Source organism: Panthera uncia, assembly GCF_023721935.1.
Source record: "Panthera uncia isolate 11264 chromosome B2 unlocalized genomic scaffold, Puncia_PCG_1.0 HiC_scaffold_24, whole genome shotgun sequence".
NCBI classification, from domain to species: domain Eukaryota; kingdom Metazoa; phylum Chordata; class Mammalia; order Carnivora; family Felidae; genus Panthera; species Panthera uncia.
In genome coordinates, this window is record NW_026057580.1 from 76855663 (window position 1) to 76877332 (window position 21670).

Sequence of the window (21670 nt, forward strand, 5' to 3'; positions counted from 1 at the left end):
TGGTGGACTGTTATGCCTCTAATCAATCAAGTTCTTAGGTGAACTGGATTTTCTAAAAGATGAAAACACACACATCAATGAAAATCTGAAACCCATTAATCTTAACACCCCACAGGACTCTTCAAAAACTTTCTAACTACTATTTTAAATAGTTGAACAAAATGAAAAGAGAGTAATAAGGACCTTATAAAAACTGTGAACAGTTTTATAGATTTTCACTGGACTCTCCAAGCAAGTATGTCTCTAAGCTTTTTAATGATTACTCAATATTGGTGCCGTGCCATTGGTGACATAGAAAGGTATGAAGAAGGACTCATCACATATCACCTGGGAAACAACAAAACTAAAAGGCAACCGATGGAATGGGAAAAGATATTTGCAAATGACATATTGGATAAAGGGCTAGTATCCAAAACCTATAAGGAACTCACCAAACTCCACACCCAAAAAACAAATAATCCAGTGAAGAAATGGGCAGAAGACACGAATAAACACTTTTCCAAAGAAGACATCCAGATGGCCAACAGGCACATGAAAAGATGCTCAATGTCACTCCTCATCAGGGAAATACAAATCAAAACCACACTGAGATACCACCTCATGCCTGTCAGAGTGGCTAAAATGAACAAATCAGGAGACTATAGATGCTAGGGAGGTTGTGGAGAAACAGGAACCCTCTTTCACTGTTGGTGGGAATGCAAACTGGTGGAGCCGCTCTGGAAAACAGTGTGGAGTTTCCTCAAAAAATTAAAAATAGAACTACCCTATGACCGAGCACTAGCACTGCTAGGAATTTACCCAAGGGATACAGGAGTGCTAATGCATAGGGGCACTTGCACCCCAATGTTTATAGCAGCACTTTCAACAATAGCTAAATGATGGAAAGAGCCTAAATGTCCATGAACTGACGAATGGATGAGGAAGATGTGGTTTATATGTACAATGTAATACTACTTGGCAGTGAGAAAGAATGAAATCTGTCCATTTGCAGCAACACGGATGGAACTGGAAGGTATTATGCTATGTGAAATAAGTCAGTCAGAGAAATACAGATACCACATGTTTTCACTAATATGTGGATCTTGAGAAATTTAACAGAAGACCATGGGGGAGGGGAAGGGGAAAAAAAGTTACAGAGAGGGAGAGAGGCAAATAATAAAAGACTCTTGGATACTAAGAACAAACTGAGGGTTGATGGGGGTGGAGGGTAGAGGGGAAAGTGGGTGATGAGCATTTAGGAGGGCACTTATTGGGATGAGCACTGGGTATTGTATGGAAATAAATTTGTCAATAAATTATATTAAGAAAAACAATGAGGAGAAAAACAATTCACTTTGCTTAATGCAAGCAAATTATAAGACTGAATAATTTAAAACTAGGCATATTGATGCCCTTTTATTGATTATCCAAGGGGATAATCCTAGCTTCTATGCAGAGGTTTCTATCTCTCTCATTCTCTTTTGCTGATTAGCCAGAAAAAGTGTGGATTTGCAACAGTAACGCTGGCCAGAGATGGCCAAAAGGATGCACAATCCATATGGATTCTCCTCTTCTTCCTTTCTTTAGCTCACTTGCTTTGCTTTTCTGTTATTTTTATCATCTCCTTTTTTAAAAAAAAATATGGTTTTTATTAATTTTTGTTGTCTGGTTCTGCATTCCCTTTCCTTTTATTTTCTCAAATGTTTCTCCTGTGTCTTCTTCTCCCAATTGCTTTTTCCCATTATAGTTCTCATTTTCACCCCACGTCAGCCTTAAATTTGTGTTTTCTCACCATCTCTCCTCCTGGTAGTGCCTGGTATTTTCCCCCTTCTCTCTCATTATTGTTTTTTGTTGTTGTTCTTGTTGTTCCATTCTCTCCTTGCCTTCTGACCCCCAAGGAGCCACTTCTGCACGTTCATCTCTGTGCACAGTGAGACTCATTCAGATTTGTCTGGGATTGAGAGGAGATAAGAGTTTTATTTAGGGCAGGGGACATGACAGTGAGTGCCTCTTGTGTCCTGCTTAGCTGAGATCTGGCATCTGGTCAGAATCAGAAATCAGGCAGTGTTTAGGAGAGGTGAATTTTGATTGCAGGACAAGGGTGATGTGTGATGCCTGCTATGGTAGGTCACAGGGAATGGACACTGTGTACATCTGTAGGTCCTGGGCTGATTAGGTGTGTTTCAGTGCTGAAGAGCTCCATGCTGATTATAATAGGGCAAAGTCAGAGTCCCTGTCCACTCCATCATTCCGTTTATGCCATATATTCTTGCCAAATGAATTTGTCAAATTTTCTGCCTTAATCTCTCCTCTCTTGAAACCCCTCAGAAACAACAGTTACTGCTTTGTGCAAATCTCTGCTCCTTAGCACTCCTTTCTTGCTCCAGTTGAAAGCCCATTCCAACTTTTCTTCCTTTTCTCACTCATGCTCTTACATATTGGTTTTTTCCCCAAAAGTATCCCCAGTCTAGCTTTTCTATGAGAATTTACCACAAGTGAACAGCCCCATCGGTAATCCCCCAATTTTCTTTTCCTGTGGTAAAGCATAGCTTTATTTTATGCTTTTCCTACATATTTTAAAAATTTCTTTTAACGTTTATTTATTTTTGAGACAGAGAGAGACAGAGCATGAATGGGGGAGGGTCAGAGAGAGAGGGAGACACAGAATCCAAAACAGGCTCCAGGCTCTGAGTGGTCAGCACAGAGCCCAACGCGGGGCTCGAACTCACGGACCGCGAGATCATGACCTGAGCTGAAGTTGGACGCTTAACCAACTGAGCCACCCAGGCTCCCCTCCTACGTATTAATTTTAATCTCAACTTTCCTTCTGTCCAGTATTCTCAGTTCTATGCATAAGCTTTACACCCATCTTGTCTATGTCTAGTAAACATTCATTTTTAATGAGGATATAATTTCACTTTTTAAAATTTTTATGATTAAAGCAATCTTAGTGATTTTACTGATGTGTGTAAATAAAAGTAGTACAAAAGGCAGTGTAATTGGAAGAATTTTATAATATTATGTTTAATTTTTAAGTAATAAGTAGCCTTGTCTGTGCTTTTTTCCCCCACAAAAACTGCTGAACAAAACACAATCTTTGGTGGACAGGGTCTCCATCCAAAATCACAAAGTTTGGTTCTCATTTGAAGTGTTTCAAGTGAGTGTCTTTAAGAGTGGTCTGTTGGTAGAAAAGTGCAATAATCCCCATGGTTTGGACCATTCATCTCTTTCTAGGAGATGTCAGGGGATCTTTTTATGTTTTTTAAATGCCTTTTGTTTTTGTGCCTATGGTATAATTTCCCGGATTGGTTTTTGGACACTATCTTTAAAGTCAAAATCAACTGGATATTTCAAGTACCCTAATGAATAGTTCCTAGGAGAAGCTGTTGTTTTGTCCCCTTAATAGATATTAAAGTAGACATGTTTCCTATAATACCCATGTCTTTTTCACAGAGCGTGTTCTAACAGCCACTGCTGAGTGGGCAGCCACCCATGTGACACTCACTTCAAATAACCCATAGCTTATCAGTAGTCTGTGTCGCCAGTTAGGTTCTTTCTCATAGAAATTTGGAGCTAGAACACGGGGACTCTCCCTAGTCAGCATTTAAATTTATAAAGGATGTTAAGCTAGAACTGGGAGTACCAGTCTTTGACTCATATATAAATGAGTAAATAGATCTTGACAACACAGAAGATATGAAGAGACATGAAGACAGAAGCAGAGAAAAGATTAGGTGGCATGGGAGATAGAGACAAAAAGCAGGTAGTTACAGACACAGAGAGATGGACACCCGTACACAGAAATACAGATATAGAAGGAGACACATCTGTCAGTTAGGGGGAAAGAGAGAGGAGGGAAGGAAGCACAGACACCCCCACATGGAATAACAGTCCCAGATCCTAACTGTTCTCCAGTTCCTCATTCCAACCCTCACCACGAGGACAGAGGTAGAGCCTCTAGTGCTGAAGCAAGTTGAACTGGTTCTATTCTTTGTATCCCACAGATTCTAGCATAAGATAGAGTCTATCTCTAGTCTGTCTGTGCCTAACTCAGAGTACCTCACATCAGGACAGTTCCATATTCCTCCTGTGAATTAAGGGTTCATGAGTTCTGCTCTGTATTTAGTAAGTTGCCAAAGCTCATTAGTAGTTATTACCATAGTAAATTCATAATGAGGAATTTTTGCTGAATGACATTGAAAAATTGCTGCCAATTTTTGTAATTTGGAATGCTTTACTTAGTTCATTGGTTAATCATAATAATAGTATTTAAAAATAATTGCCTAAAAATAACATTAATCATGACAAAGACCCAAATGATGGTCTATCATGTTCTAAATGACCTATGTAAAACATGTATTTTTTTTCCAAGAAAATAACCGTACTGATTAGCATTTAAATTAAAAAATATATACTGGGGTGCCTGGGTGGCTCAGTTGGTTAAGTGTCTAACTCTTGACTTTGACTCAGGTCATGATCTCACTGTTTGTGAGTTTGAGCCCTACATTGGCTGTGAGCTGACAGTGTGGAGCCTACTTGGGATTTTGTCTCCCTCTCTCCCCCACCCCCCTGATTGCTCTCTATCTCTCTCTCAAAATAAATAAATAAAAAATATATACTGAATAAATTCATAATTATGTGTCATATGGTCACACTAAGATTTTAAATTACAATTTCATTGGCTCTGTAGTTTTGCTATCATTTAACTTATAAAGTTTAGATATTTTAGCTCTGTAAGAGTATAAACTAAGAACTTTATACCTATTTTATGTAAGTATATATATATATATATATATAATATTAGATAAATTTAAATAATATTGAGTTGTCTAATATTTTTCCACTCAAAGAAGTTTCATGCATGGTTTAAATTGGAGAAACTTTAGGTAGTAGTTTTTTAAATGAGAGTTTGTTCTAAGTTCACTTTTTCAGTTTTTTAGATAACATTCTTAAAATTATCCATGTGTACTTAATATTTACTTATCCTGTGGTAGGCTTCCTTAAGAGTCAAATACATTTATTTTGGACAATTCAGGGCAATTTCTGTCTCTCTCTTTCTCTCTCTCCATTTTCTTCAGTATGTTTCAACCTTTTCTCTGAAAACCAAGAGTTGGTCAGTTCTCCTAGTCTGAACACTCTATCAGTGGAGGCCAAACTTGCAATGTGAAGATAGGAAGTTGAGTAATTTCTATTTATGGTTAGTCTGACTGTGGTGGCTGGTCAGCCCTCCTGGTGACGTTGCAGTATGGTTCATAGGGGTACCCTGTGCAAATAGTCTGTCTCAGCTGTAGTAAAGCAACTCATCATTAGACCAAAGCATCATTTTTGCATTTGCAATTCAGCATGCCATTATCACTTAACAGAAAAGTGATGCAACGGCATAAGTAACATGAGAGATCATCACACAGAATTTAAAAACAGAGACAAACAATACTCTCCCTTTAAATCCTTCCTAAGCCCCCATATAAATTTTAACTTAAAGTATAAATTAACATTTGGGGAACAATAAGCCCTCTCTCTGAAATAAATGTTTTGAGGTGGCCCAAAAATAAGCCTTCTTCCCTGTGGGTCCTAGAAAAGTTCACCTTCACAACTTGTCCCTGTGTCCTTGTGGTTTCTCCAGAGAACCAGAACCAACTAGATTTGGCTACATGACTGTGGGCTGAAAAGCAGGCAGACAGGTTGGAAACTGTTGGGAGAAACTGATGGCTGCAGTCTTGAGGCAGAATTTCTTCTTCAGGGACAAACTCCATTTTGCTCTTTAGTCCTTTCCATTGATTGAGTAAGGTCCACCCACATAATACAGGATAATCTCCTTTAATTAAAGTCAACTGATGGTAGATGTTAATCAGTTGTAAAAACACCTCCAGAGGAACACCTAAATTAGTTTGTTTGTATACCTGAATACTGAAGCCTAGCCTAGTCGACACAAAATAACTAACCATTATAGTCTACAAATCTGATCAGAATTTTACACATACTGACTGGTAGGACCCAGGGTTTCCTCTTCTAAAATGCCCTCAGAATCCACAAGAGGGTAAGATATGATTCACATTTATTTGAATTGCTATTGTACCCAGCTGTTCTCCTCTCATGGTAGCTTGCAGCCTCCATGCCACAGCTGTTTTCAGATATCTTATGCTTTATTGAAATTCCTGACACTCTGCTCAAGCTGTCCATCCAGTGGTGCTGAGTCCTTGGTCTTTGGAACCTCCTTTCCCCACCACCCATTCTGTATTCTCTTACCTCTGCCAGTGCTTTGGCTGGTAGTATCCTTTAGGGTGGGCTAACCCTAAACTTTATTCTCACAGAATCTGAACACTTTGTAGCCTTACTTTTATTGAATTTCTGCAGATTACCATAAAAATTTATAATGGGAGTAATAGGCACTCTGGTGAATTTATTGGACTCCTCCCATATCCCTTCTTGTTCTTATTCTGTAGCAACAACACAATCACCCTTTGGCAATTGGGATAGATTACCCCAACAATATTACAGGTTCCATTTCTTCATGTCAATTCAGGGGCATAAGAGCCCTAAATTAATAGGAGGAATTAGCTTCCAATATAATGAAATTTTGACTTTATTCTCAATTGGAAGCATCATTCTCTTAGGAACTCATAATTCCAATTTTATGGAACCCAAGTGTTCAGGAACAGGAAGAAAATTCCTTAACATGGAGAATTCAGGTTTAGTATTGAGGGGCTAATCCCACCTCTATCCTTTGGTTCCTGGACCTGACCGTGGGGTAGAGTGGGAAGATAGTATCATATATTGTTCACTGGTTTAGAGTATCCTTATCTCACCATCCTTACATGGTGCCATAGTTGAGCCTTCCTTACACCATCTGCTGCTGGATGATGGCACATGTAGGGAATTCATGTAGTGAATTCCATAAAGTAAGCTCATTATGCTTTTCTTTCCTTATAAAGTAAGTTGCTCTGTTGAGGGTGATGTTTTGTGGTATATCACTGAAAAAGGGCACAGATAGGAGTATGTATTATATTCCTCGGGCCACTGTAACCAACTGGGGGGCTTAAAAGAACAGAAATTTATTCTTGCACAGTTCTAGAGGCTAGAAATCTGAAGTCCAAGTGTCAGTAGGCCCAAAATATCTCTAGGATCTAGGGAGAATCAGATTCATGTTGTACCATGAAAGGAAGTATATATGCAAAATGATCTCCAAACGCTCAAGGAGGTGTAAGACTGAACAAAATGACCAACTACTCCAGCTTGACGAGAATAGTTTATTAAGAGGACTTATGAACAGAAGTTGTCTTGGGTGGCTGCAAGACCAGTAGATTTCCATAACCCACCACCTGTAAGACCTGCTTTTATACTCCTAGAGCCTGGGTAATACAAGCTGGGGACCACCTGGAAAGAAATGTTTGAGAATCAGTCATATCTCCAGAATAGATAACAGGTATTGTGGCTCAAGTGTGTACTTAAGGGTGTAGTTAAAAAATGTGGTAGTGGGATCTGTGCTCAAGAAGGCTTCAGGTCACAGAAGGGTCTCATGGCAGATTTGTCCAAGGCGGTGTTAGTCGGTTTCACAGACATTCTCTTAGCTTCTGGTGTTTTGGGAAATTCTTGGCATTCCTTGACTTATAGATGCATAAGTACAATCTCTGCCTCTGTTGTCATGTGACACTTCCCTCTGTATTCTCACATCCTTTTCTTATAAGGACATCAGTCATATTGGAATAAGACCCCACACTATTCCAGTATGACCTTATCTTAACTAATTACAACTTCAATGACCCTTTTTCCAAATAAAGTTACATTCTGAGGTACTGGGGTTTAAGACTTCAACATACAATTTGGGGGGGACACAATTAAATCTACAAAAGTTACTAGAAAAATCATTGTGGACTGGAAGGCCAGTCCATATCTGGGATAGGTATTAGGTTCCTGAGGACGAAATAGTACCCCCCACCCCCGCCTCTCCCAAATAAAAAGGATCCAATGCAATCCAATGCATCAGGGAGCTGGCTGTTCCCCTTGGAGAAAAGTGCCATATCAGAGCTCATTATTGGCCTCTATGGTTGACAGGCTGGACACCTGGCAATTATAATAAAATAATCCCAGATGAGCCTTGGGAAGAGAATGTCTGTGTTGTTGAATCCTATGTATAATCTCCAGCCCTGCCACCGTGGCCATTTTGAGAACACTGGATTGGCTGGGTAAGGAAGCTGAATGGTATCTTCAGTAGGAATCACTTAGTCTCTGGTTATTAAAAGAATCCTCTGTGGTTTTTTTTTCCCTTCCCCTCCCCCATGGGTTTCTGTTAAGTTTCTCAGGATCCACATAAGAGTGAAACCATATGGTATCTGTCTTTCTCTGTATGGCTTATTTCACTTAGCATAACACTCTCCAGTTCCATCCATGTTGCTACAAAGGGCCATATTTCATTCTTTCTCATTGCCACGTAGTACTCCATTGTGTATATAAACCACAATTTTTTTTTTATCCATTCATCAGTTGATGGACATTTAGGCTCTTTCCATAATTTGGCTATTGTTGAGAGTGCTGCTATAAACATTGGGGTACAAGTGCCCCTATGCATCAGTACTCCTGTATCCCTTGGGTAAATTCCTAGCAGTGCTATTGCCAAAGCATAAGAGACTATTAAAAACTGAGAACAAACTGAGGGTTGATGGGGGGTGGGAGGGAGAGGAGGGTGGGTGATGGGTATTGAGGAGGGCACCTTTTGGGATGAGCACTGGGTGTTGTATGGAAACCAATTTGACAATAAACTTCATATATTGAAAAAAAAAGAAGAATCCTCTGTAGTAGAAGCCCTCTGGTATGCTTTTAGATAGGACATGAATATCATAATATTTCATGACTATTCCCAGAAATCTATTGATATACCTCTTCCTCAGAACTTTTTGTTGCCAATCCTCTAGTCTTGTTTTTCAAGTCTCTGATGGAATAGTCATCTCATTAGCTTCTCCCAGGAGTCATTGATGGATCCGTATAGTAGACCAGCTCTCCCCTACACAAAGTAAAAAACCAAATGGACGACCTAAAATTCTGCCAGCTGGGAATATTTTCTCTTACGACTGTCTTCCAGACTGTCCCAGATGGGGCTGGAGTGCAACAGCTTTCAACCTCTGAATGGGGTCAACAGCTATTAAGCAGGCACATAATCTTTCCTCTTTAGCTAATATAGTTAACTGCCCATGAGGCCACAGGTAATGTGTAAGGGACTGTTGACACAGCAGTAGGAGTAGGTACTTTGAAGTCTGATTCTACTCAGAGGGGTTATTTGAGTTTTCTGGACCTCTCCAGGCCTTTTTAGGTATATTCCACCCCAATTTAATTATTCAGTGCTGCTGCACATATCAACTTTTGGGATTTGGTTGACCAAATAATACCCAATTAATGACAAGCAGCAGCTCAGGTCATATAATCTCCCGGTTGCTGCACTTGGGTGTTGTTTGGTTGAACTGGGGTCAAGTAGCAAAACAGAAATAACTTTACAGATGGAAAATAGTAGTTTTTAGAAGAGAGTTTGGATTTGCCCCAGAGTATAATGGTCTATTCTATGTTTTTTCCTATTGTGGCACACTGAAAGCTGCAAAGGGCATTTCTATTTTTAAGAGAGTTCAAGTATCATTTAGTATTCTAGCTTATGAAGTCTAAGAGGTGGGGAAGCTTCCATCACAACTTGGACCTATTGTAACTCCTTTTTTTTTTTTTTTTGTTTGCTGTGGGCAACAATTAAAACTGGCATTCTTATGGATTACTCAGGAGGTGGGTTATAGCAGTGTCCCAAATATATTATATGTTTCCTCTAAAATACAAAGACTTATGCTAAATTTGGTCCTCTCTCTTCATAGTAGGGAATTCAAGATACAGTTAACTGTTGCTGACTTTAGAAGGGATACCTACACATGCTCTACACCAAAGGATTCCTAGAGTTTTTGCAATGTGGCAGCATCCCAAAGCTTTTTGGGGTTTATCTCCTATTCAGTAGCACACATAGTTTTACTTAGATATGTAGGTGCTTGTGACCTGTTCAAGAGGCCCGGTTAGCATAATGTCTTCAGATTAATGGATCAGAGTGATGTTTTCTGGAATTTCAAGATGGTGAAGATTCTTCTGGACTATATTAAGACAGAGACCAGGAGTGTTGACATAGTACTGAGGTAAGGACACTGAAGGTATAATTCTGTTCCTACTATTTAAAGATGAACTGTTGCTCATTGTATTTACAAATTCAGTTGGAGAGAGAAAACCTCACAACAAATCAAAGCACTTCCTAGATCAATAACTACACTCTAGGAGCCAGTAGTTGTATTGATTTGCTCTAATAAGGGAACCACATCTGGATCAGCAGATGTGGCTGGTGGCCCCAATAATTCAGGGTCATTCTAAAGCATCCATTTGGCTTTTGCACAGGCCAAACTATAGCATTAAAAGAGGATTGGGAAGAATTACCATCCCTACTCCTTTCAGTCTTGATATTACTACTTCCTGCAGTTTTAGTTTAGATAGTACCAATTTCTGCAGTTTTTCCAAGGTATTGCTTTCTGTTTACTATTTGACAGGGGAGATATCAGGGTGCTCTTCCCACCATAATAACATTTACTTCATGGGTCAGAGAACCAATGTAGAGATGTTTCTAGTAGTTAAGTATGATATTCTACCTATGCAATCAGGAACATGGGAAATAACCACCAGAAGCCCACTGACCACTGCAGGTGGATATGAGCCAAGATTCCATTTATTTCCTGACTTTGTGCCCACTCTGATTAGTGCTAAATTATAGCCAATGAGTAATAACTCCTACATAGTACGGTAATTCTCTCTCTCAGTTCACTGTGACCCAGTTAAATGGCTATGGATCTTTTGGGGAAAGGTTTGGAGGAAGATTTACAGTGTATTTTTGTGTCGACATTTCAGTGATTCCTTAAAAGAAACTAGCCTCCATCTCAAAAGGCTCCAGGTTTGAGAATGGGTAAAAGGCCATGAATTCCCACTATACTACTTTCATTTGGGTATTACCTACCAAAGAAACAAGTGGTATGATAATGTAGACTAGATGATATTTTAGAATGGTGACAATTGATTTCATTCCTAATAGTCTCACAGAAAAAGTTAGCCACAACCATATACTCATGTGGATCACAACATTTGTATTGCCATTCTGCCATTCTGTGGTTCATTGTGATTCTTGGGCCAACCTCATCCCTAAAATTGAGCACTGTTACCTGGCCTCTACCACTCCAAGGCCCCAACATTCTCACTGAGATTAGGGGGCCCAAGTCTTATGTAGCATCTACATAAGGCAGTCATGATAGAACTTTTTGAGGAAAACTGGTGCTCACTACCAAAGCATTCTTACTGCTTTGGAGAAGGAAGTGTCCTTTTGTTTCTCCTGGAGGTATAGTAAGGATGTGGCTGAACAGATTACAAATAATAGGTCCACTCCAGCATCCTCACTTCCTTATGCTTTTGATCTCTTTCCTTTTTGTTTCAGAGAAATCCCAGCATCTGAGTTTCATTTCTGCAGGCCGCCACTGAATCCAGGCTTCAAGCAAACTATTAGAGCTCATCCTAGGTGTTTTAGCAGACACAGTATAGCATCTTCAATAAACTTTCCTGTATGGATAAATTCCTTTTGAACCAACCTTATATTTTTATGTCTTTGATTTAACCCCCTCAGAATCAGTTTTTAAATATGCTTTTCCCCACTCCCATTTCCTGACTATAAAATTTATCAGGGTTCTATCTCACCTTCAATGTAGAATCTAGCTCATACTTGAGAGTACTTTGCAATTCTCCCTCTGGCCATGGAAGTGATGAATGATGGTGGGGGTTAACTTTGAGGAGAATGGGAATGTTCTTGCTAGGCAAGTGCTCCGAATGAAGTCATTGAAAATAGTTCTTTCAGACAAGCTGGAGGGATTGCTTCAGACAGCAAGGAAGATTCAAGGGTCTTTGAAAGTTCAAGTTAAGGACCTCATGTCAAGTTTTAGGGTTCTACTTTTTCAAACAGTGACTTATATAACAAGTCTCATAGATTACGGTAAGAGCCCTAGTTACAAAGGAGTGGGACCCTGAGATTTAAGATGTACTGCTAATCTTAACTTCAACTCTCAAGGCCCACTGATTATATGTATTTAATCAGTGTTGCAACTCTTCAACTTATACTATCAGGTTATGACTATTATCATTAATTATGCCTGTGCTACATATACATAAGAGATACATATAAAGCTTATTAGAAACTTTATGGTTTTCTATCATGCCTTGAGTCAAAAGTTCAAAGCACCAAGCTTTTTTTTTTGTTTTGTTTTCTGTTTTTTTTTTTTAATGTTTGTAAGTTCTCCAGTAGACTGAGAGGCAGCCTATAATCTTTATCTCTATAACATGCAAATGATACAGACACTTAACTTCCCAAAAGTTTGTCCTCTGCTAGTTACCCATGTTCTTCCTCTACTCGAGTAGGGAAGTCATCTTTATGTTAAGAAATAATATGTGTGGAATCAATACTAGGATTTCAACCTCGGGGTCTGTTTCTTCAGGCCACACCTGCACTCAATTACTGTTATCAGCCAGGGGCCAAGCAAGAGACAGAAGGCACACTGACGGAATTCTGAGAATTTAATGATTGTACTTGTTGGAGATGTGTGGGGTTCAATAACAAAACAAACAAGAGAAGTTGAGGCATCTCCAACTAGCAGTACAGGAAGGTGCTATTATCCCTAAACCTGAGGAGAAGAACAGCTCACTAAAGCTGTATGACAGCCAAAACCATGGAAGAGGGGCCACTTGGCAGGGGCTGTGATCAGAGGGAGTCACAGTCACTGTTAGAATCCTAGCGTTGAAGCCTAGTATGAGTGAACTAAGAACAACATTGATCTATCTCTCTTTTCTCTTTTTCTGCTTTCCTACTGGGTTTCCCATAGCTCAGGCAATGTAGTTTACAGGATCCAGCCTTTCTGGCATACACCAAATACATGGAGAGTGGATCCAGGTTAGGGGAGAATGGAGAATGACAAATGGAGAATACTAAATGTGGTTGGGGGAGGGGGTAGCAGTGGTGGTAGTGGTGGTGGTGGTGGTGGTGTCACTGGTAGGAGTGGTCTATGCAGTAGGGGTAAATTCAAGGAGAGCCTCCTACTGTATTCAGAAATACTATACCCATTAGGTATTGCTTCTTGCAGAGAGTATGTATTTTTTAGGCTCATTGTGCCACCGTAACAATCCCTTTCCATATCACATCCTACCCCAGTATGTCAAAAATTCTTTCCTATGGGCCTCCAGGGTCCCCAGGCAAATCAGGAACTGTGGCTAGAAACTTTGAATGTCCTGAAGAATTTTCAGACAGCTAAGGTGATTGTATATGGTTGTAGCATATGAGAGCCTCCGGAGAGATCATTGCCTAGTACATCTGAGTTTCAGCCAAGATAACCTGTTAAGAGTAGTGAAGTAAAAGAAAATTAAGGTGAGCATTACTTGGAAGCAAAATTAATTTATAATGTGATGTGGCAGCAGAAAAGCCGAATGCTTTTTGAAGAACTATGTGAAGAATAATCACAGTCCTGAGTATTTCTTCCCACACAATTCAGTTACAATGCTTCAGACATCACATCTGATTTTGAATGTCTGAGTTACAATAAGTTGCAGACATTTGGTGGAAGAAATGGTAGTAGAAAGAAAAAATGTGCAATTAAATACAAGAAAAAAGCCTTACTAGCCAAAAGTATCTACCACCGTTCCCTTCTCCCAAGAACCAAAGTGAAATAGATTAATTGGCTTGGCTCCATAACTGGGAAATAAATTTTTACTACCCAAATAATCATAAAGAGTGTAATGTGTTTAAGACACATAATAGATGATGCAATAGAGGCTGTAGGGAAAATATACCTTGGACATGAAAAAAAATTACTATAAATGAGCACTCCTGTATCCGTAACATAATCTTTTTTCGAAAAAGAAAATCAGTAATATAGAGACCTGTGGAGAGGATGTTGATTGTCTTTTCAAAAGTAACTTGTTTATTCATAGCGGTGCATCCTTTTCTATGATGCATCCCTCCACTCTGAAGGTGAAAATTCAAACTGGGGATAGATCTGAAAATGAGGAAACAGGAATCTTTACTCTCCTTCCATTCCCATAAGTAGAACAAATTTAGCTGTATTTTGCTACAGGCAAGTTTGCTGAACTTGAATAACCTTTACATTGATTGCCATAGACATTCAGGTAAGATTGCGAGGCTTTTTCTGTGGTGTTGCAGTTTTGCACGGTGTAGGGTTTGGTCACTGTGTCAATCTACATTGCTTGCCTCAGACTATCTCTATTTGAGTTGCTCCTTTAACTAGAGGCCTTTACTTGAGTTACTGGGTTTTTCGTCGCTCTCTATGGGGGAGAGCATACAAACTTTGAAGCCAATTGACCAGGATTTGAGTCTTGCTTCTTCTACTTACTAGCTGTGTATCCTTGGACACAATGGTAGCTCCTATGAGCCTTAGTTTTCTTTTCTGTAATATGGGATGATGAATGCTTATAGTGTTTTGAAGATTAGGAGAGATAATATATATAAAGCATCAAACATGGCTGGCATGTAGTGGGGATTCCATGGATGAAAGCCGCTGCAGTTCTTCTTCATCATTTTCTTATTTCTCAATTATGGAATCAGTTTGCCTTTCTTGAGAAGTAGAGTGGCAGTACTTTCAGGAGAGAGAATGCTGGCAGGGCAGGGACTTGTCCCTGTCGCCAGAGTTAGACACCATCTAACTAAAGTAGCTCCTCCATTTCTACTCCTCAGAATAGACTGATGCAGCACCCCCTGGAGACCTTAACTTCTTCCCTAATAAATGAAAAGTTTGAATCTGAAGTCAGGTAACATTTTGCCTCAATGCATTGTCTTAAATAGATTTTTCTTTCCTGCTTAAAAGGAAGTCAGGAAAGATTTATTATAAATGCTCTCAGGAGACCTCTTCCAAAATGCTTCCCTTAAAGAGGTAGTCACAAAAATGAGCACAGAATCCTGCCTTGGAGATTTGCCAGACCACTTTCCACATGTTTATTAGTGATTTTGAACTGAGTTTGAGTATGCTAAAAATTAACCTAAAATCTCACATTTGATTATATTAAGATCCACATGTGAAGTTACGGATAATTCATTTTATTTTAAAGGGACCAATTACTAAAAAAGAAATATGAAAAGCTGATAAGGAAGCCAGATTAAATTAGGTAGCTTTACAGTTATATGTTCAAGGTCAAAATCTCTTTAAGAGATAATTTCATCAATATTTAGTTAACTTACATTTATATTACATTTGATTCAGGTAGCAATTATGAATTTAATTAAGTAATATAAATATGCTTTTCTTTTACTCTTTGACATTTTATAAGTCTTTGCAAACATTCTTTTAATTTGGGGGGTGGGGATAAAAATAAAAATACGAATTTCTTTTCAGATGCCTCTTTCTATGTCTAGGTTTTGAGTGGTTTTTGAATTTTTGAAGGAAGATGAGAACTTGCAGTTTGCAAACTTGCTTTACCTGTGCCCTAAACTCTATTAACAGCTTAACATTCATTGAGAGGGAATGCTGTCTATCTATTCTTCCTAAATTGACCTTTTTGAAACATAATAACAGCCTGATAGATGAGCAAATAAATGTCAGGAAATGTTAGTTCCCCTTATGGAGTATGCTCAGTTGTTTCTTTTCTAGTTTAATAATCCCTTATAATCAGTACTACATGGCAAATTGGAAGTATAGTGTGCATGGCATAGAACCAACAGGTTCTGTTCCTGGTAATTCACTTATTTAACACTGAAGCCTTGTTACAAATCACTTAAATTTTCTTCATCTGTTTCTTCATCTGTGAAATGGAAGTACCAACTCTTGCCTGTGGTGGCTACGGTTGGTCTGTCCTCAGCATCCATTTCTAACTGCTTCTGTGTATCCTTTTTGTCCAGCAGAAGCTAGAAAGCTAAAAATCCATATTTCCCTGACTCCCATGCTGCTAAGGGTTTGGAAACAAGTTAGATCCTATCATTCAGAAGCATTTATTCAAGATTTGCAAGATGTGAGTGATATGGATGCCATCTTCCTGCAGCTTTGATTTTTTTTTTTTTCTTTCAGAGAACAGATTATAAAGATTTGGGGTTTTTCTCAGCAGTGTGCTTGTGTCTAGCTCTGGCTAGTTCCTAAGGTGACAGCGGCAGATACCTTCTCAATTCCAGATGACAGCCAGAGCCGAATGTTCTTGACTTAGTTCCAGTGGTGGCCTCTTGATTCTTACTGTCATATTGTGGCAGAATCAACAGCCCTCCTGGTATTTCAGTCATGTAGTGTTCAAGATCATTCCTGGAGCCCCAGCCTAGAGACTGTTCCTTCCAGATTTCTAAGAATTTTGTAAACATCTAATTTCTTGTATTAAACTCATTTCTCTTAACACACCTGAAGTGTTTCTGTTTACACTATTGAACTCTGACACTTGGCCCAACGTCTTGTGAGGATTGCATGGAATTTATCACATATTTTAAGGTGCATTGTTAAATGTTGTATGAGTATAGGAATTGTTATGCTTAACACACACAAGATTTTCCATGCTATTTGTCTAGTGGAATTTAACCAAAGCACACTCTATAATATACCCCCTGGGGCTGTAAGAAATTAGATCAAAGTGGGTAACTCTTCACAGTGGTAAAGGAAATACTGTGTATCTAAGTCATAATAAGCTTTCTGCTTGTGTTGTGGCCGTGGAGTCAGGATAGAGTGGCCTGAGGGGACAGGCAGGTGGCCCTAGTCTTCTTGAATAGCTTGGCATCTGGCTGTGCAGAGCACTGGGTCCTGAGTGATTTCCTTGCTTCCACACTCTATTCCTGATCTTAGCTCTCTTTGACTAGAATTTTCTGCAACACTTGTGAATTAGAAGTTTCTAAAAGAGTACTGGGATATTTCTTGCTTTCCCCTTTTTCTTGTAAGTTATGTCCCTCAGGAAACTAAAGGTTAGAGGTTTGCAATGGTAAAGGATTGAGCTGATTCCTAACATCGTTAGTTATTCCAAGATGCAATCCTGATATATTTCCTGCAAGAAATCAAATTACTCAGTTAGAAAATATGATGATTCTTGAAATATAACAGGAAAGTTATACGTGCTAAATCAGCACTTTGGGTCTCAATATTTCAGAGTTATGATTAGCCTGTCTCACTGTTACCATTCACTTCATATAGCTGCCTTTAATATTTGTGGCTTTGGATTTGTGGTTAGTACGGTGAGTCAATTATAATTTTTTTCCTTATAGTTGGGGAAAATAAGATAAACAGGGGACTGCTCTGATCAAACACAATCAATTTTGAAGGAAAAATGTTCCTAGTACTATCCTGAATTCATAAGCACTTACTAAAAAACAAATGTTAGTTTTTACGTTGAACCACGTATGCATATTTTATGCTGTCATGTATCAAAATACTGCTGAAGAGGTTTTTGATGGTAGCACATGGTGGGAATTAGAAAGATAAGACCTGGTAACCCTATTTAACTGTCCAGTGGCTTTAATATTTGGAGGAGTAAAGCAGGATTTTACTTTACGGATTATTTCTACTTTGCGTAATGAAACACAATAATTGTACAAATTCTGATATAGTCTGTGTTGCCCCTAGCAAGAGCTTTTCAAATCTAAGCTAAAGCCACTTCTATGGATGAGGCAGACCTACATGGGTCAGTGGTTTTTCTCAACACTTTTGAAATATAAATTGTTACCAGATGAATTGAAAGATTGCTTGGACAGCTGAGAATTTAGAAAATCACATTTTAAAAATGTTTTTAGTATTTATCTATGAATGTAATAAATGTTGGACAGGTGTGAAACACTTCTCAATCTCTATTCATATTTAGATATATATTATCTGCAGGCTAATTTCTATCTATGTCTCTGTAACTGCATCTATATCTCTACAATGACATTTATAAATATGTGTATATATATACAGATATTTGTAGAAGGATGACATTTGAAATAATAATGATATACCATATAACTTGCAATATAGAATATTTCCTTCTCTCTTCTGATCCTCAAGGCCATTCCTAATTTAGATCATGAGTTTTTATGGAGTGGGGAAGGCACTACTGGGGCCAAGCGCATCTGTTAAGGTGAAGAGCTGAGGAGCCCCTTTTTATTCCTCTTCCCATGCATAAAGAGCTTTGAACCATGTTGAGTGTAGAGAGAGAAGAATCAAGTTTTAGATGAGAAAGAGAGTGAAAACCAGCTGGGTGTTGTTTTGTTCCCCTAACCCCTTGTGCTGAATGCTAAATGGGAAAGAACGATGGAAATATAAGAAGCCCCTAGGGAATATGCAGATACCTGGAAAAGGAGGTGGCTCTTCTGTCTTCTGTCTGCATTTTAAAAGTGGCAGCCAGGCAGATGTGCCTCACACCATCCTGCATTGGTAATTCAAGAGAGATAGCCACATGGTTCATTTAGATGTGACAGGGGCCTCCAACCCTCCCAGTCTCCAGGGTGTCACCTGGTCCAAGAGTGACATGTCCAAGGGTTGCTCCTAACAATGGACTAAACACGAATGTCATGACTCAGCTGGGAGAGGCAGTGGACGTACAAGCTGGCAGGGCAAAAGGAGGAGAGAGGAGCAGAGCAGCTGCATCTCTGAGACATCATCCTTCCAGGTTGCTGCCTGCAGCCCAAGGGGGCCCCCTGCCAGGCTGCTCCTGATGCCGCTGAGAGACCACAAATGTCAATGCCATGGCCATAAAATACAGCATGGAAAATAGGCTGCCACTCCTCTTCACACCCTCTCCCCTCTGTAGGTGAGCAGCCAGCTGCTATCCAAGGAAGGCGGGGGCTTGATACCCTGGAATAGTGAGACCCAGAAGATGAGGTGGGAAAAAAGTGTCTAGCATGCACTATTGAATCAAACTGTAACTGATCTATGCATGCTAAGTTGACTATTAAATCACTAGAAGTGGCTAAAATGAACAAATCAGGAGGCTATAGATGCTTGAGAGGATGTGGAGAAACGGGAAGCCTCTTGGACTGTTGGTGGGAATGCAAACTGGTGCAGCCACTCTGGAAAACAGTGTGGAGGTTCCTCAAAAAATTAAAAATAGAACTACCCTGTGACCCAGCAATAGCACTGCTAGGAATTTACCCAACGGATACAAGAGTGCTGATGCATAGGGGCACTTGTACCCCAATGTTTATAGCAGCACTTTCAACAATAGCCAAATTATGGAAAGAGCCTAAATGTCCATCAACTGATGAATGGATAAAGAAATTGTGGTTTATATACACAATGGAATACTACGTGGCGATGAGAAAGAATGAAATATGGCCTTTTGTGGCAATGTGGATGGAACTGGAGAGTGTTATGCTAAGTGAAATAAGTCATACAGAGAAAGACAGATACCATATGTTTTCACTCTTCAGTGGATCCTGAGAAATTTAACAGAAGACCATGGGGGAGGGGAAGGAAAAAAAAAAGTAAGAGAGGGAGGGAGCCAAACCATAAGAGACTCTTAAAAACTGGGAATAAACTGAGGGCTGATGGGGGGTGGGAGGGAGGTGAGGGTGGGTGATGGGCATTGAGGAGGGCACCTCTTGGGATGAGCACTGGGTGTTGTATGGAAACCAATTTGACAATAAATTTCATATTAAAAATTAAACACACACACACAAAAATAAGTCACTAGATGTGGTAGAATTGTAATGCAAGAACTAAATTAAATTGCCTGATATAAGGCTGGCTGTTTGGAGATTCAGATTTAGAAAATAAAATTAGTTGAAGAAAAAAAAAAAGCATTATGTTTTTAAACACCCAGCTTTATAATTGTGTAATACAATCATATATTCTAAATTATATTTATTGATTTTTTTCCAAAAAAGAGATCATGCTATGAATGCACATTATCTTTGCTTGCATGCACATCAACACTGTAATTTTAATAGGTATCTAATTCACATGTTTAAATTCATACGAGGTCAAAGATATTTTTCTTTTATTATTGCTTTTTATGTCATTTTTATATTTTCCATTTATAACATAATGTAATATAATATAAAATTATGTAATATATTATACCAGGTATATAAGTGTATAAATATCTCTATATGCTTATAGCATTTTCATCATTTTACACTTTTTAATTATTTGTTTATTGGAGTATAGTTGACATACAGTGTTAACATTAGTTTCAGGTGAATAAGTATATAAGAATATAAATATCCTCTCTATATGCTTATAGCATTCTCATGGTTTTACATTTTTTAATTATTTGTTTATTGGAGTATAGTTGACATACAGTGTTACATTAGTTTCAGGTGATAGTGATTTGATAAGTCTGTGTGTTATGCTATGCTCACCACAAGTGTACCTACCTACCATCTGTCACTATACAATGGAATTATGATACCATTGACTATATTCCGTATGCTGTGCCTATGATTTGCTCATTCCATAACTGGAAACTTGTACCTTCCACTCCCCTTCACCCACTTCGCCCATCTCCCCCACTTACCCCTATCTAGCAACCATTAGCTTGTTTTCTGTATTTATGGGTGTGTTTCTATTTTCTGTTCCTTTGTTTTCTTTGTTTTGTTTTTTAGATTCCACCTATAAGGGAAATCATATGGTATTTGTCTTTCTCTGACTTACTTCACTTAGCATAATACTTTCTAGGTCCATCCATGTTGTCACAATCTCGTTCTTTTTTATGGCTGAGTAATATTCCACAGTGTGTATAGTATATAGGTGTGTGTGTGTGTGTGTGTGTGTGTGTGTGTGTGTATGTATCTATCTATATCTAATCTCACATCTTCTTTATATGTGCATCTGTCAGTGGACACTTGGGTTGCTTCCATATCTTGGCTATTGTAAATAATGCTGCAATAAACATAGGAGTGCATATATCTTTTTAAATTACTATTTTCACTTTCTTTGAGTAAATACTTAGTAGTAGAATTACTGGATCATATGGTATTTCTATGGTTTTACTTTTAAATTTAATCTTTACTTTATTTCCAACTTACTGTAGGGAAAGGATAAAGAGGAATCTACCTGATTTATTTCTACATTGCTCACTCACTGCCCCAACTCCATTTATTAAATTATTCATCTTTTCTGTATCAACTTGAAAATCCATCTTTATCTACCATTTTTTATATATTTGTGTTATTTTCTTCTTTATTTTGAAAGCACCATACATTTTACATTATGGTAAATTTAGACTACATTTTAGAATCTGGAAGGAGAAATCCTCCTGAATTATTCTTTTTCATAATTTTCCTGTATATCTGGAGAACTTTAGGATAATTTTTATCAATTCACTGAAAAAATCTTGGTATTCTGACTAAAACTGAAGTAAATCTATAGCTTAATTTGGGGGGAGAATTTGTGTCTTTATAAAGATGTTTCTTTCTATCTCATAATCTTTATGTTTTCTACATATTCATTTTACTTACATGCTTCTGAATAAATTTTATAATTTTCTTCAAATAAGAGATCTAATTTTGTGTAAAGTTAATTACCTCTGTAGTTCTTTTCCATTTTATGTTACTATTCTAAGTGAAATATTTTTGCTTTACATTTTCTAATTTTGAAAATATATTAATTTTTTGTTTAATTGTCAAATTCACTGAATCTATTTTCTATTTTTAAAACCTTCTTAGTTGGTTCATTTATTTTTTTCTAGGAAGATAAATTTAAAT